Source organism: Lagenorhynchus albirostris, chromosome X (assembly GCF_949774975.1).
Source record: "Lagenorhynchus albirostris chromosome X, mLagAlb1.1, whole genome shotgun sequence".
Taxonomy (NCBI): Eukaryota; Metazoa; Chordata; class Mammalia; order Artiodactyla; family Delphinidae; genus Lagenorhynchus; species Lagenorhynchus albirostris.
The window spans coordinates 70,745,821-70,762,948 of NC_083116.1; the positions used below are offsets into that span (position 1 = coordinate 70,745,821).

Consider the following 17,128-nt stretch of genomic DNA (forward strand, 5'->3'; position numbering starts at 1 on the left):
TGTTCATAGCAGCTTTATTTATAATAGCCCCAAACTGGAAATAATCCATATGTCCTTCAACAGGCGAATGGATAAACTATTTGTGGTATATCCAAGCCATGGAAAACTACTCAGCAATTAAAAAAAACAGACCGTTGATACCCACAACAACCTGGATGAATCTCCAGATAATTATATTGACTTAAAATCGAACAATCCCTAAAGGTTACATACTGGATGATTTTATTTACATAACATTATCAAAATGACCTAATTTTAGAAATGGAGAACAGATTAGCGGTTGCCAGGGGTTAAGGAGGAGGTGGGGGGTGGGGAGAAAACTGAGTGTAGCTATGAAAGGGCAACTTGAAGGATCCTTGTGGTGATGAAAATGTTCTGTATCTTGACTGTATCAGTGTTACTATCCTGCTGGTGATATTGTCCTATAGTTTTGCAAGAGGTTGTCATTGAGGAAAACTGGGTAAAGGGTATATGGGATCTATTATTTCTTAAACTGCATGTGAATCTTCAATTACCTCAAAATGAAAAGTTTGATTGAAAAAGAGTGAGTTAGATCCATGTGTCCTGACATGGTAAGGTTTCCAAGATACATTGTTAACTGAAAAAAAGCAAGTTACAGATCAATATATACCGTGTAATACCATTTATTTTTAAATACCCACATACAACCAAACTATGTATACATAGAAAGAGATTAGGAAGAGAGCGCTCTTTGCTGATAACAGTGGTTGTTACCTCTGGGGAGCAGACCTGGGGAGGGAAGAGGATTTTAACTGTAGCTGGACTGTTTGATTTTTTTTACAATGAGAATATCTTCATATACCACTTGTATAGTAAAAACATTATCCTGGACACAGCTACAGAATACTAGGAATTCAAACCTGTTTTGCTTGTCCTGATCTGACCTATCCCTGTTTCACCACCACTGTGGCCAGAGGGCCCAGCTCACATCCCCCTGCCCTTGAGCCTCAAGGAAGTGCCTCCTGGGCCCACCTTATTTGGAAACAGGCCCATTAGCACTACTATTGAGGTATGGATGTACCACCTGGAAGGGCCAATGTCCCCATGACTGTGAATCTACCCACTGCTGCTGACTTAAAAATACACAAAGCTCAGCCCATGCTAATCAATGCAACAGCAGTTTCCATAAGGTTCGAGTTGACAAACTGTCATGCAAGTTTCGATGCTGAGGGCACCAAAGGCCTCCCCACCCTCTGACTTGAAATACCGCAGCAGCAGTCGAGCCTCTTTGGAGAAAACTGAGAGCAGCAGGCATGAACAACAATTGAACACCTACCCCCAGCTGTGCCTGGCTGAGAGCAGACTCACCGTAGGGGGGCCTCTGAGAGTGCTTCATTCATTGACAAGATATTTATTGAGCACCTACTGTATACTATTCTAGGCAGTGATAATAGCAATGAATCAAACAAAGTCCCTGCCCTCATGGAACTCCTATTCTAGTGGGGGAGCAGATGATAGGCAAGATAAATAAATTATATGTTATGTGGTATTAAGTGCTATACGAAAGCATAGCATGAATGGATGTAAGGTGTTGGGTGCTGGGGGCTGAAATTTTAGAAATGGTGGCCAGAGAAGGCTTCACTGAGAAGGTAACATTTCAGTGGAGGGCTGGAGGGAGTGAGGGAGCCAGCTACAAAGCTATGCAGAGGTTGTGCATATTTTCCATTTGCCCCTCCAGATCTTGTCCACCCTTTTCCACCCAGCTTCGTGCCTTGGTAGGCTGACCTGTATAGACTGCATCGACAGGTTCCCTCGCCCTCTGGCTTCGGGTTAGGTTTGACCAATGGGAGGCACCTGCAAGGAGATCAGAAGGAAAGAGAAAGTGAGATTTTTTTCATCAGCTCTCGCTGTGCAGGTTCATCACGGGTTGGCTGCATCCCTCCACCAAAGACCACAATTCCTGTCAGGTGGCCTTCTCCATACAACAACCTTTCCCCAGTTCCCATAACCACTCTCTCCCAGGATCCTGACTGATACACTAGGGTAAAGCATTCCAGGCAGAAGGAAAAGCAGGCACAAAGCACAAATGCACCTGGAAAGCTTAAAGAATGATCAGGAGACGAGTGTGGCTGGGATGAAGGAGGTGACGGAAGGATTTGTAGGAGATCATGTCAGGGAGGTAAGGGGGGTGGCAGATTCTGAGGGCCTCGCAGGCTACCCTAAAGACTTTTAATATGAGTGAGATGGGGAACAATTAGAGGATGTTGAGTAAAAGACTGACATAGACTATGTTTTAACAGCATCATTTTAGGAGACTAGTGACAGGCAAGAGAGGATGATGGCTTGGACTAGGTGGTAGCAATGGAAGTGGTGAGATGTGGTCGGATTTGAAATAGATTTTGAAGGTGATGCCAAAAAATCCTGTTCACTAAAATGACCAGAGCGAAAGCCCAAACCCAAGATCAGAGACTTGTCACCTCTTAACACTGAATATCACTGAAAATTCTGTCACTCCACAAGATTTCAGAAGGCCCTGCATGCGGCTCGATAATCCTAATCCATTACCACTTGTGTAGGACACACAACTCTAGGCCAAAGGCCCAGCCCCAAAGGTTCCCAGAGTGTACCTGACTCCAGAACAATTCCATAAAACTATCATCACAGCCTTTCTAGCCAACCTACCCCACCCTAAAGCCACAACTCTATGGGGGTTGTGCTGCATGCCATTGTGCCCCCAATTGGGTCCAGCCTCTGCCTCCACTGGCTCCTCCGTGAGTTGGCCTAACCATGTCACATCAGAATTCTAGGAAACACTGTCCACACCTGCCCTGTTCCTACCTCCTGTCCTCTGCTCACCATCACTCACAGGCTGGCAGCAGATGGATGGCATCCATCAACCACTGAGCAGATAGGGATGGGTCCCAGGGATAGTCAGAACACAGTGTGGGCAACATCTCAAAGGTACCATGATTTTGATAAGGATTTTAAATTTTGCCTGGCAGCCATCAACCAGATCACTGGCAGATCATTGGGAAGAAAGAGAAAATAGAAAACTCGGCTCCACGGGCTAAAAGCCCCCAGCCTGAAGTATCTTCTGGGAAGAAAAGCACCCTGGCATTTTTTGAGTGCACACTGTTGATGCTCAGGACAAGGCCTATTGCTTCATATTCGTGAACACCCAGCAAAGGCACCCAGCTGCAAACTGGAAAACAGCACATGATTCTGAGGACTCATTCCAGAGCCAGGAAAAACTGATGGTATTTTGTTTATGTTCAGAGAAATCAACCCAGAGATCAGCCCCACAGCCAAAGTCAGCAAGACCAGGGAGAAAATTGCTGCCAATCAGGGAGGGGATGAACTGCACTGGAATCCTGGATCCAGGACTTTGAACCTATGTGCCCTTGGGTAAGATTCTTAACCCTCCAAGGACCTCAATTTTCTAACCTGTAAAATAGAGACGATACCTACCTCACAGAGTTGCATTAAGGATCAAAAGAGCTTGTGTGCGTAAAATGTGTCTGGTGTGGCCTCTGGGATACTAGCTGCTCACTACATGTTGTTTTTCTTCTCGTGTCCCCTTATCTTTGGCAAGAGCCAGGCCAGTGGTATGGTGCAACTATGGAGTTCCAGTGGCCCCCGTTGCCCTTAGGAAGATCTCTCTGAGGAATTCTCTGGCTCTTTTATGCCAATGCTGTTTTTTGCTCTTTACTAAATGGGCATCCTGGGCAGCTGGCATTTGATCCCAGCAGGACGTGATTCCATGCACAGCTGGTCACTGAAGGGCATTAATGCCTATTAATTAACCGTACATTCAGCTGACCTGCCTAGGCAGCTGCTTTCATTTCCAGAGTCCCAAATCTTTTCTTATTCCGTTCCAGGTTGTTTGAATTTCTATGTATGGAAAGCTGTTGAAGCAGACCGTGGCTCTCTCCTCTCCTCTTTCATCCTCTCAGCCTCTCCTCTCTTCTCCATTCAGCCCCCTCTGCCTGCCCACACCTTGGCTCTCCATCTTTTTCCTTCTCTCCCTTAGCTCTTTCACTAACCCTCATCCGAAGACAGTGCTTATGGAGAGAGCAGTTAAAAGTGGCTCAAGTGGATGCATTGTCAGGCTTGGGGGAAACCACTGTACTTTCTCTTTGCCCTGTCCTACCAGCCCATCCCCAAGCCCACTTTCCCGTCCCTTCACACTAGGCTGGGTAATGGGATGACAAAGCAAAACATGGCTGCCGCCCTCAGGGAACTCTCAATCTAGTGGGAGAGACAGAAGCCCCACAGTGTTATGAAGAGCTGGAGAGGGAGGTACAGAGATGGGAAAGTGTGCTTGCCTCTGAGGGGTGGGGGAAAGCTTTACAAAAGAGCGGAGGCTTGAACTCAGCCTTGAAGCCTGAATTTATTTTTCCAAATGGAGAGGGGGTCAAAGGGTATCCCAGGGGAGGAGGTGGCATCGGTGAAAGAAGGACAGTGTGTGTTTGGCGCTCTGTGTGGCCAGATGGTAAGGTCTAGGAGATGAGCACCAACAATCCTTGAAGGAGAATCTGGAGCCAGCTTGCTGGGCAGCGTGACTGAGGGGGTTAGGGTGTGAGGGTGGACCTTGTGAATGTTGAGAAGGGACGTGATGAAAGCCAGGTTTTACGAAGATAATTCTGGAAGGCAGAGAGACCAGAAGAAAAACGGAGGCCAGGTAGGAGGCTGCTGCAACGGTCGTGGCATGAGCAGAGGCCCTGAACTAGGGTGCTAACCTTGGGAATGGAAACGAAGGGGCAGAGGTGCCCCCAGGGCCTACTTCTCCAGCTTCAGCCTCTGTTCTGAATTCATTCTTCACCTTTTCCCCAATATCTTCTCCCTTGATGATCTTAACGGATGCTGGGTCTCAACCCTAACTCCCACTTCAAAGTGGATTTATCCCAAATCTATATCTTGAGGTTGACTTCTAACGTGCACCTGGGATCAAATAGTGGTTGTTTTCTGAACATTCTCAAAATACCATCTCATCATCTCATCATGTTCAAAACTGCCATCAGGGTGCCTGCAGCTCAGCCCTAAGCCAGCCCGAGGAAACTGTGGACCTAGGCTACCTTACAGGCTTCTGGGGCCTAACTCAGCCACTGAAGGATTATTTTACACCTTTCTGGGACAAATTTGATTTCCCAGTTCTAAACCACCAATTCCATGTGGACTTGGAGGACTCAACACGTTCATACCTTGGGGATGGCCTTCCTTCCCTCATGTCCTGTCAAGTCCCTCAGCAGTGGTCCTCAGCCAGGGGTGGGTCCTCCCAGCCCCTGGAAGTATTTGGGAATGTGTAGAGGCATTTCTCACTGTCACAATGACTCCAGGGTGCTAAGTGGGCCAGAAGTCAGGATGTTGAACATCCTGCAATGCACAGGACCATCCCACACTGCAAAGAATCGTCTCACCCCACGTGCCAATAGTACTCTCACTGAGAAACACTGTGACCACAAGCTCAGTTGAGGGCAGGAATTCTGTCTATTTTGTTCTCTACTGTGTTCAGCAGAGTGCACAGCACATGAGGGTGTGCAATGAGTGTTTGTTAAATTAATAAATTGACTCACCCCTTCATATAAGCAACACCTACTGAGCATTGCCCTGGTGCTGGGGATAGAAAAACAAACAAGACTTGGGCAGTGCCTTTGTCCCTTAGCCAGCCTTAGCTGGGAAGGGTAAAGATGATCCTGAGATGGAGGCTAAAAGTCAAGAACACGTCACCTTCCAGAACTACCACGGGGTCCCTTCCTAGCGAGCAGAACGTACTGCCAGTTAAATGATGAATTGAAACTCATTCATTCATTCAACCAGCACTTGAATAGCACGTGAACTTTTTGAAGTACCTTCTCACACATGATCTTGCTGGAGTTGGCCTGGGAGGAGGGGAGGGTTAGGGCGGGGGCTGGAAGCAGAGTGGAGGCCTGAGAGGTTCCTGCCCAGCTGGGGCTGGAACAGACAGGCCCAATCAGACAGTCTCTTGGGACTGGGGGGCGGGTCTGGTGTAAATGGAAATGTGTGCCACATGGCCTGAATTGCAGAGGCCGGCCTCAGGCTCCCACAGCCCCCAAACACTTCCAGATGGATTTATTTATAACTCCTAAAGCAGAGGCAGCACTCCGTTCCTTTTCCTCACTCTCCTCCCCACTCCTGGAGCAAGGCTTGGCCGCCCCTTTCCACTCCGGAAACCAGCAGGAGATGGGAATGTGCTGTACTGCTCAGCCCAAGTTCATGGTCACTGCCTGTCCCCTAGGTGGCAACAGCAGCTCACTGTGTGGGTGCCGGCTAAGCTGGCCATACTCCTGCCGGCCCCCCCGCCCCCCCCCCCGTGGGCTCTCTGCTAAATGGGTGGTGTGAACTGGTCATGTTCACTCTGGTAAGTTTCTATTCCAGACTTGCCTCCAGTTTGTAAAGCCAGTCACACCCATTTCTTCTCATTCTGTCTCTGGTAGATTCTGAGCTCCCTCCCCTCCACCTTCTCCCATAGGATACTGCTTCTCACTGTACAGGCTGCCAGAGGCTTTGGACTCAGATGTTTTCCAAATCAGGAAACTGAAGCTCAGAGAGGTTGAATGACTTGCCCAAGGTCACACAGCATGTTAACTAGCAGAGCCAGACATCTAAAGCCCTAAGCTCTGTCTCTGATGCTAGTGCCTCCTGGACCTCAAGTTTCCTCATGTGTGAAGTGGAACAAATGCGTGGCAGGTGGTCTGGTTGGAAGTGTGGGCTCTGGAACTGCTCTGTATCGAGCGTGTGCTGGTTCTGTCATTTACTGGCTGGATGACCTTCGATGAGTCACTCTTCCTCTCTGTAACTCAATTTCTTTATCTTTGAAAGATTAAAGAGAGAACGGGGGGCTTCCCCGGTGGCGCAGTGGTTGAGAATCTGCCTGCCAATGCAGGGGACACGGGGTTGAGCCCTGGTCTGGGAAGATCACACAAGCCACGGAGCAGCTGGGCCCGTGAGCCACAATTACTGAGCCTGCGCGTCTGGAGCCTGTGCTCCACAACAAGAGAGGCCGCGATAGTGAGAGGCCCGCGCACCACGATGAAGAGTGGCCCCCGCTTGCCACAACTAGAGAAAGCCCTCGCACAGAAATGAAGACCCAACACAGCCATAAATAAAAATTAATTAATTAATTTAAAAAAAAGAGAGAATGGACTGAAATGGTTTAGCACAGTGTCTGGCCCATAGTAAGCCCACAATAAATAATAACCAATATGATAGCTTATTGCTCAGTTGCATCATTAGAAAGCTCACAGCTCCCATCTCTTAAAATATGGACCAGGCCCCATACAAACATCGCCTCGTGACTCCTCACACTATACAGAAAGAAGTAAACTTGGGTTTGGAGAGATTAATGACTTGCCTAAGGCCACCCTTGTAGGAATAGAGGAGGGGCTTGAACCCGGTTCTAGGTGAGTCCAAGGTTACGGATTCCATGTTTCTTATAGTCCTATAAACTCCTATAGAGTCTGAAGGATAAAAGCCCCCATATGAATCCTTTGCCCTGCCTCTCCCACACGACCCCTGCCCTATCTTGCCTCCTTTAGGACTGGCCCAGGAGCTCCTTCTGTCTGAGCTTTTCGGTGGCCCTAAGCAGGGCCTGTGAGCACATCAGACCTACAGGAACCTGGGGCTGAAGCCTTCCCGCTTCCCTCCTCTCCTAGCCACAGCTGGAACTGGCGGTGGCTGGAGGGGGCAGGGTGGCAAAGAAGGCAGATGAAGCCTCCAGGGTCAAGCTTCTAGATGCACCATATCTGTTTCCTGTACAACCTCTTTGCCCTCAAAGTTACTCAGAACCAAAGTCTGGTGAACCCACCTCTCTGCCTCCACGGGTCCAGACAAATTTTCCTGCAGCTGTTTAGCAACACATGACACCAGATTTCTGCCCCAGCGGGAGTCTACGGTATTCTCACATTCCTTTCTGCTTGCTGCTGCGCAATGAAACATGCATCATTTCTGCATGTTTTCCCATCCCACACCACACATCAGTACCACCAGTGATGGCATGAGGGAATAGCACAATCTCTGTGCACATATGGGCAAGGAAATAAGCAGATGCTTCTCTCAGTTGAACGTGACTCACCAAAGGGGCTCCAAATGCCATGAACAATTAGGTTCAATCTAGCTGTATGTCCCTCAGCTTTTCAGTGAGCTGCCCAGGAAGCTCAGAATTCCTGATAGCCCAAGAATAAGTGCAGAGTTACTTCATAAATGCCCAGCACAGAAAGGACATTTAGTAACTGCTTAATCTCTATCCAAACAAAGTAACTCTCAAAGTTTGTGGACAAACATTACCAGAGAGTCCCAGGGGCAGCTCCTCTCTGCTTCCAGCATTGACGTTTAGGAAAGATTCCTCATCAAGCACAGGCATTGGCCCTTACCCCAGAAACGACCAGATCTCCAGCCCCAGCCCTACTGCATAGGCTCTCTGAGCCTCGGTTTCCTCCTCTGTTGTTCTGAGGCATCTAGCATGAGTCAGGTACATTGATACTTTCTCAACAGACAGTACGTTTATAAAGCTTTACCTTGGAGTAAAAGTGAAGTTTTACACATTCTAGAGTCATCTGGAGGATGATTCAGGAAAGTCTTTATTCTCTCAATACTTATTGAGCATCTACTAGGTACAGAGATGCATGGGAGAAACAAAATAAATTCAAAATAAAGTTTCTTTCCTCCAAGAGACTCTAATACAGCTAGACATTTAGATAAGTGTGGAATATTTCAGAATTTCTGAATGCCTTGAGGAGCCAGGCAACTACTATAAATGAGTGAAGGAGGCTGGAGTAATATAATAATAATAATAATAATAATAATAATAATAGGGAGTGGTGGGAACTGTGGCGAACTGGAGAGCAAGAGCTCCATCTAACAGGGAAGCCATCACCCCAATCCAGCTAACTACTAACCTGTGAGAATGCAGAGCCAGTATTACTAGACTTCTCTGTTTTTCAAAGAAGCCAGAAATCCAGATTGAATGGAAAGATTACTAATTGTGACTTGTTAACAAATAATTTAGAAAAGAAACAAACCACAAGCAGACTAAACCAAACATATCTGTGGGCATTATTCGGCCCACCAGCCACCGGTTTATGACCTGTCCATTATGGTAGATGATACACTGTCAAAATAAGTGTTACTGACAATAAGTTCTGGAGGTGCTCAGAGGAGGACGTGAGTCCCTTGGGTTGGTATAATCTGGAAAACTTTCCTCAAGGTGGTCAGATTCAGACCAGGCCCCAAAGTGTGGGTATGAATCTGATAGGCAGAAGGAAAGGGCACGAGGCTTTTGGCAAGAATAGATGGGGGAACCAAGAAGGTTGTAGTCAGAGCTCAGAGGTAGTGAAGGGGTGCATCTGGCTGTTATGAAGGCTTCTTGGGGGAACGGCAACCTCTGGCCTTTGGTTGGTCTCAGTGGACGAGGTTTCTTGTGACCAGAATCGGGAATCTCAGAGTGGAGGAAACAAGGGAAGACAGGGAACTACTACTTAGAGGGTCTGATTCTGAAAAGCCAGTCAGAGAGTAATATTAAACACAGACAGACAGATGCCTCATCAGCAGGCATGGGGAAAGGCCATTTTAGTAAGCCCAAGGCCTTTTCTAGAATACAGCAATGTAAAAATCTGTGAGAAGCACAAATAAATAATGCAGGATCCTGGCTAGTGACTAGAAACAGGTCCAGAAGGTGGGAATGGATAAACCACAGTACGATGAGACGTACCATGTAGGAAAGGGGGCTCTGGCCCCATACAAGCACTGGAGAAAGGAAAAAATGAACAGGAGCTTTGAAATAGCCAGCAATCCACAAAAATCCTGGAAACTATTTATAAAACACTTTAGTAAGAGCCAAGGTAAAATATATGTCCAGGATTAAAAGCCCCAGGGATTAGAAACCATCCTCCCACAGGGCTCTCTGGCAGCTGGGATAGTAATGGAAGGAAAGAAGGCACTTTACCCAAAGTGGAGGGCATGGAGACGTGTGGCATGCAGGTGTCAGGGAGAATAATATCGGCCTTCTATCGGATTATGTAACCCCTAAAACAAGAGGCAAGGTGGTTAAGGGTCATAGAAAAAGAATAAGTGTGGTAGGCAAAATTATGGCCCCCCCCCAAAGATGTCCGTGTCCTAAATCACCAGAACCTGTGAATATGTTAGGTTAAACAGCAAAGTTCGGAAATAAGGTTTGCAGATGGAATTAAGGTTGCTAATCAGCTGACCTCAATATGGGGAGACTCTCTTGCATGTAGTAGGTGGGCATAATGTAATCACAAAGGTCCTTATAAAGTGAAAGAGGGGGGCATGTGAGGCAGAGTTAGAGAAGGAGATGTGACAACAGAAGCAAGGTCAGAGAGATGGGATATGAGAAAGACTCAACCGGCCATTACTGGTTTTGAGGATGGAGGAAGGGGACAAAAACCAAGGAATGCAGGCAGTGTCTAGAAGCTGGAAAAGGCAAGTAAACAGATCCTCCCCTAGAAGCGCCAGAGGGAATGCAGCCCTGCCAACACCTTGATTTTACTCCAATGAGACCCATTTCAGAGGTCTAACCTCCAGAACTGTAAGACAATATATTTCTGTTGCTTTAAGCCACTAAATTTGTGGTAATTTGTTACAGGGGCAATAGGAAACTAATACAACTAGCTTTGAACTCAGATGTAGGGTTTAATCCTGACTCCACTATACAGCAATTACTTGACCTTGGTCCAGTCATTTAACCTCTCTGAGCCCTAATATCCTCATCTCATCCTCAGAAATGATGTCCATAATACTTACACTTCGCAGAGTTGAGGTGAAGAGCAACTGAGATGATGAACATAAAAAAGCTAGCGCAGCTTGGCACAGAGAAGGTGCCCGGCAATGTTCTTTTCTTTCCATCAATGCATTTGATGAAATAGTAATTGATACCTAGGATGAATGGTGTTCTGGTAAATGTTTAACCACTGGCTTTTTAAAAAATGCATGCATGTATATACATATATATATATATATATGTATTTACTTATTATGTAAGAAGTGAAACACACAATTTATGAATAACAATGAAATAATACTCTATTGCAAATTCCATATAGCCAATTGATTTTCATACAATGAGTTCATTAATTTTGCTGAACTCTTACATCCATAGCCATCCTACAGCTGGAAAAGAAGAGTGAGTGTAGTTCCTACATGAATGGTGGTTGATACTTTCATTTATGTTAATGAGTAAGAAGAAAGTGAAATGGTGAAGAAGAGTTGGAACTTGACAGATTCATCAATGATTCAAACAACTCCTTTGCTGAATCAGATAGTAGTTTCCATGTACTGGAAGCATATTTCTTCAATTTTTGGGGTGTTATTCATGAAGATGGACATCATTTCTGAGGATGAGATGAGGATATCAGGGCTATAAATATGAAACACTCTTAAGTTTAATGTACATTATTTTTTTCTCTTGAAATACAGAATTTTATTTAGAAACTGTTTAAAGTAGCAAAAAACCCTGTCAAGACAGACCAGGTGGAAAATGGCTTCCCAATAAAATGGAATTTTAGGGCAACAAAAGTCTAAAAGGCCACAAAAGAGAAACAGCACCACTGTTATTTGAACAATGGCTAGTTACTTGCATTTTTTGGAATTGTTAATCACTGAATCTGGGTTTTCCTCTGAATTCCACACAGAGCATGCACTACACAACAATTTTATCATAAAATACCTGCTTGCTACACACATTTTAGGACGAGCTACCACCAGAAACAAATCAATACAAATACATCAGGGGCAGAACAATCTCAGTAGTGGGTAACACATTTTGCAGAATTCTGCCGAACAAAGGAACTGAATAGGCTGTGGGCAAAGCAAATGAGGGAGTTAAGGAATGAAATATTTTAAATATTAATAATTAACTCAGACATGGTACTGTATTTTCTGCAAAAGAAAATTAACATTTAGTAACACGCTAACATTTTTATCTCCGAAGAGATTAGTGCACTGGCAAAGTATTCCGATAACAGTGGAGGGCTGGGGACAGCAGGTACCGAAAACACCCAGCCTTGCAGATCCCAAGGTAGCAGTGGCCTTCCTTCACTGATCACTCCCTTTGCCAGAGGTCCAGAAAGAACCTGCAGCATGATCACCTGCCTGCTGAACTTCCACTCTAAGCAGCAAACTTTAAGGAGCCAAAGAGGAGTCCCCAGTGGGCAAGGGGAGCAGAGAAGAGAAACATGTTAAATGTAAACTTAAAAGACAGTAAAATGGGACACAACCCCCATTCAAATCCCAGAGATGCGGGCAAGTCCCCAAAAGTAGTTGTTAGATTTAAAAACTGGACACACCTCATTTCAAACAACAACAACAACAACAACAAAACACAGTACATAGAAATATCAGGGATAACTGGAAAAATCACCAGAGAAATGTTCTATGAAAATCAAGCTCTTCGACTCAACACGTCTCAGGGCTGAAACACACCCTCTATTCATCCAGGCAACAATGCCTCTTGCTTCTTATCAGGGATGCAACTGGTCAAGGACACTAAATGGCTTTACAAAGCAACTTTTCAAACTTTCCTTTTGGGCCAAGGTCTGCGCCTATAAGGATCAGGCAGCCCCGTGAGGGCTGGGAACAGCAGCTCCCAAAGGTTCCAGGTTCTGGCCCTTCCTTCCCAGACACAATGTCAAACACACAGAAGCTCCTGTCATGTTACATTTTACATTTTGAAATATGGAAGCATCTTTTAAATACTCTTAAGGCATTTATTTATTAAAACGTTCTCTGTCAAGATTTCACATTAGCTTAAAATTCAAACCAGTCTTTACACATCTCTACTGAGGTCTCCCCCTTCTCCAGCCATCAGTGCTACCAGCATCCACACAGTGAGCCCCATGGTCAGCCTCTTTGTTCCCTGGGTGAACCAACTAGATGTTAATACTGCTCTGCTACAAGGTAAAAGCTCCTAACTCAAACTTATTGGAAAAGGAGTGAAACTTCTGCAAAGTGCACTTTAAGAAGAGGTACTTTTTGCTTATGAAAAGAAACCAGTGAGTCCTCTAAGAATAATAAAAGGGAATATTTTACAGTTAAGCACATGATTTGGAGTGAAGAATTCGGATGATGCTCAGCTGGTCCAGGCTGTTAATACTCTTCTTGTTCCTCCTGCAGGCCCCCTTCATCAGGTATCACGAAGCCTTCATCTGTGGCATAGAGAATGTCCACAATCCTCTGCAATACAGGGTTGTTTTCCCCCTCGTTCTCCTGGCAAATCAATTCAATGTTCCTTAGCTTTCCAAAGTAGAAATCTCTCTCTTTCTCCAAGTCTTCGACGGTAAGTTTCAATATGTTGACCTGCTGCATCAATTCGGCTGCTTCGTCATCCCAGGTCCCCACACCAGGATTCTTCCGCACCTCGCCCGGGGCCAGCCTTAGGGGTTGCAGTAGTTCTGTGTGTTGCAATGGGCCTCTGTGGAGCTGCACTGCTAGAGCTGAGAGGTTTCTTCGGTTTGTTCAGAGCTGGAGCAACAAGGGAGGGGGCCACCGCAGTTTCTTGACCTTGTCTGGCAGCTACAGGGTCATAGTATTTCCCGTCATAGTTTGCATCAAAAAACTTCTTGAACCACTGAACGAATTCAAAATTGTCCTGAAACTTTCCTTTTACTAATTTGTCCACAGGAATTATTTTGTCAACACCCATCCTCTTAAAACCTGCTTGTAGTATTTTGAAGTTCTAGATGTATTCGTGTTCTAGCTTAGCTTGGAATTTCACTTTCTTCAAGGCGATGGAGCCAGGGAACAGCATGTCCATAAACTGACAATAGGCAGCCCCTGAGCACAACTGTTCAATCTTTGTCAGATTCAACTGCAGAGACTCATTGATCCAGGCCAGCCTGTCACGTCGACTGAGGCTATCACTGGTGACCGACATTGAGTACACATTCACTGCCATCTTCCGGCTCCGGTTCCATCTTCGTCTCGTTCAAACCGCCTGACCTAATGTACATTATTAACATTTTCTCCATCACTTTCTCAAGGCTAGAGTACAATGAACAAAACAAGAATCTTTCCCCTTATGTTGACATCTTACATCATTATAAAACGTGTCAAAACTGAGAAATTAACATTAATAACTAAAGTATAAAGCTTATTTGGATTTCACCGATTTTTCCACAAAAGTCTTCTCTCTGTTCTAGGATCCAATCCAGGATCCCATATTGCATTTATTCGGTCACTTATTTGGTAGAATATCCCTCATGTTGGCTTGTTTTCTGTTTTCTCCTATAATTTAATTTTTAACAATAGCTGCATTTAATAATTGGCTCACAGGTTTCCTAAATATTGAACAATTGGCTCTCATGAGCCACAAGCCCAAGCCAGCTCTAGCACACCACTACCTAGGAAGCTCTAAGCAAAACCGACAATTCATTTGTTTTTTCCATCAATTCCACTAATATTTATTGAGCGCCCTCTAGGGGCTAGTGCTGGAGGTGTGGAGATAACGGAAACGTGCAGTCCTTGCCACTGAGAAAATTACAGGTTAGGGGACGTGGCTGAGCAGTAGCAGATAGCACCCCTAGAGCAATCAGGGCTATGATGGGAGGGAATAGGAGGTGCTGGAGCACTCAGAGGTGGGAGGGACCAACCCTGCCTGGAGAGGTCAAGGAAAGCTTCACAAAAGGAGTAAAGGATGAGCAAGAGCTCCCCAGGTGGGACGCAAGGAGATAAGACGACTGTGTGAGCTGAGTCTTTTTTTTAAAAATAAATTTATTTATTTTTGGCTGCGTTGGGTCTTCGTTGGTGCAAGCAGGCTTTCTCTAGTTGCAGCGAGCCAGGGCTGCTCTTCGTTGCGGTGTGCGGGCTTCTCATTGCGGTGGCTTCTCTCGTTGCAGAGAACGGGCTCTAGGCACGTGGGCCTCAGTAGTTGTGGCACGTGGCTCAGTAGTTGTGGCTGACGGGCTTAGTTGCTCCATAGCATGTGGGATCTTCCCGGACCAGGGCTTGAACCTGTGTCCCCTGCATTGGCAGGCAGATTCTTAACCACTGTGCCACCAGGGAAGTCTGTGAGCTGAGTCTTGATGTGTGAGTGAGAATGAGCCAGTCAGTTGAGGAAGCAGAAGGAAAGCAGTCACCATTTATTCTTTCATTCTATAAGCATTTATTAGGCATCAATTCTGTACCAGGCTCTGGAGATGCCCAAATATGTAATGAATAAGGGCATTCAAGTGTGACAAGGGTTGTGATGGTGGAGACGGTGCCTGGGCTGACTTTAAGATGAGGTGGTGTGTGCACATGTGAAGGTGGTACCATGAAGGAGCATGGACATAAGGGCACTGGCCAGACATCTCCTCCCTGGGAGTGCAGAAGAACCTAAGAGTAAGCTCTCAGGCTTCTACCATCACTTCACCTAACGCAACCAACAGCTTTTGCCAGAGGACAACTAATGCCAGAACCTTTCAATTCAGGTACAATATGTTCACACCCCCCTCTTTCCAGCCCCTCACACCCAGAGCCCCGTGTACAGACCTCTGGGAGCTACACTTAGCAACTGACTCCTGCCTTGGGCAGATGGCATATAAATGCTCTTGGGATGAGGTAGTGTTGACCAACTCATGGCAAGGGCTCTTGACCTGGGATCAAGAACCCCCAGAAGAGCTCCTATGTCCCTTTCTCAACCCCCCTAGAGATATATCTCAGCCACTCTATACATCATTATACTGCTTTATTTTCTTCATAGCATTTATTACTATCTGAAATTAAGTCTTTTCTTGCTTTTGCCTGTCTCCTCCCACTAGAATCTCAGTTCCTCAAACATAGAATCCTTGTCTGTCTTGTCATCAATATATCCCCAGCTCACAGCTCAGGGTCTGGCCCATGGGGGGTATTCATGAAATATTTGTGGAGTGGACAAGTGAACGAATGAATGGGTGGATGGATGCTATTATTCAGATTTGAGGGTTGCATTCCTAATCCTCTGTGGCCCAAATTATTTCCCTCAATTTAAAATCCGTTGCCTGTCTTTGGTGCTGTGAACTAAAATGTTGCCTGGATGTTGCAGCCATCAAGCCACCACATTACAGCTGCCCCTAAGGAAACTCAGGATAGAAAAAGGATGCCTGCCATCTAGCAGTCAACTGCTGCAGCCACCCCCGATGGTGTACCCTGAGGAGACTCAGGATGAGAAAGCACAGGATACTGGCCCCAGATAGCAGAGGTGCATATCAAAGGAATGATTTCAGTGAGCCCAGACTCTTGTATCTTCCCATACATAGAAAGCGCTAAATTCCTTAACTTGAGATATCTGGTTTTCTTTCATTGACAGTAAGCTTTTGATGTTCCGACTACCTGGTCTTTTGTTGCAAAAACTCCCGTATATCCTGGCTCACCCCCTTGGCTCTTAGGAACAGTTTCCCAGCATTATCTGAGATGCTGTGTCCCAGGCTAGAAGTCCTCAGAATGTCTGCTGAATAAAACATAGCTCTCAACTTTTAGGTTATGTGTTTTTTTCCAGTCAACAGTGCCTTGACTCTAAACTTGAACCTTACATGGAGGAAGAAAACTGACATGCATGAAATTCAGAGTGCTCCTCTTGGAATTGTTGTGAGAATGTGAAAGATAATGACAACTAATATTTGTTGTGTTTACTAAGTACCAGTTCCCATTCCAAGCACTTCAGATGCATTCAATAAATATTTGTCGAGTCTCTACCAGGTGCCAGGCACTGTTTAGGCCTTAGGGGTACAGCAGTGAATAAAAGACAAAGTAATCTCTACTTTTAGGGAGATTAACCTTAGGGACCTTAACCATTAGCTCATTTAATCTGAAAACAACCTTGAGATGCAGACCTTGTGATCAGTCCCATTTTAAAGATGAGGAAACTGAAGCACAAGGTTAGATCACACAGCAGAGCCAGGCAGTCTGGGCCCCGAGCCTGTGTTCTTAACCAATAGGCTCCCCTGCCTCCTGAAGAGCTATTATATAGGGAAGTGCTTGGCAAACTTTGAATGACTTTGACAAATTTGAGTTCCTATTTTTCTTGGTGGGAGCATGGTGTGGGGAGGGGGCAGGAAAGAGACTGGGCCAGGGAGCTCAGAGGATGCGTGGAGAGCAGTGATCCCGGAGGTGCCTTTGGTACTACTTAGGCCAGGAGAGCACTAGCTGTGTCTCTGGAGTCCCCACTGGCCTCTTGCGG

At 45.8% G+C, this 17,128-nt stretch overlaps 1 long non-coding RNA gene and 1 pseudogene across 1 annotated transcript in view; both read right to left on the bottom strand.

The window, feature by feature from the left end:
* Window positions 1-658: 658 nt before the first annotated feature.
* The window catches only part of LOC132513400 (uncharacterized), a 127,640-nt gene continuing 111,170 nt past the window's right edge, over window positions 659-17,128 (bottom strand). Inside the window, exons 2-3 of the long non-coding RNA XR_009538459.1 lie at window positions 1,747-1,815; window positions 659-750 (exon numbers count right to left, since the gene is read on the bottom strand). This is a non-coding gene — a long non-coding RNA (uncharacterized LOC132513400). The remainder of the gene's footprint in view (window positions 751-1,746; window positions 1,816-17,128) is intronic.
* LOC132513260 (microtubule-associated protein RP/EB family member 1-like) lies at window positions 11,586-13,888 on the bottom strand (annotated as a pseudogene).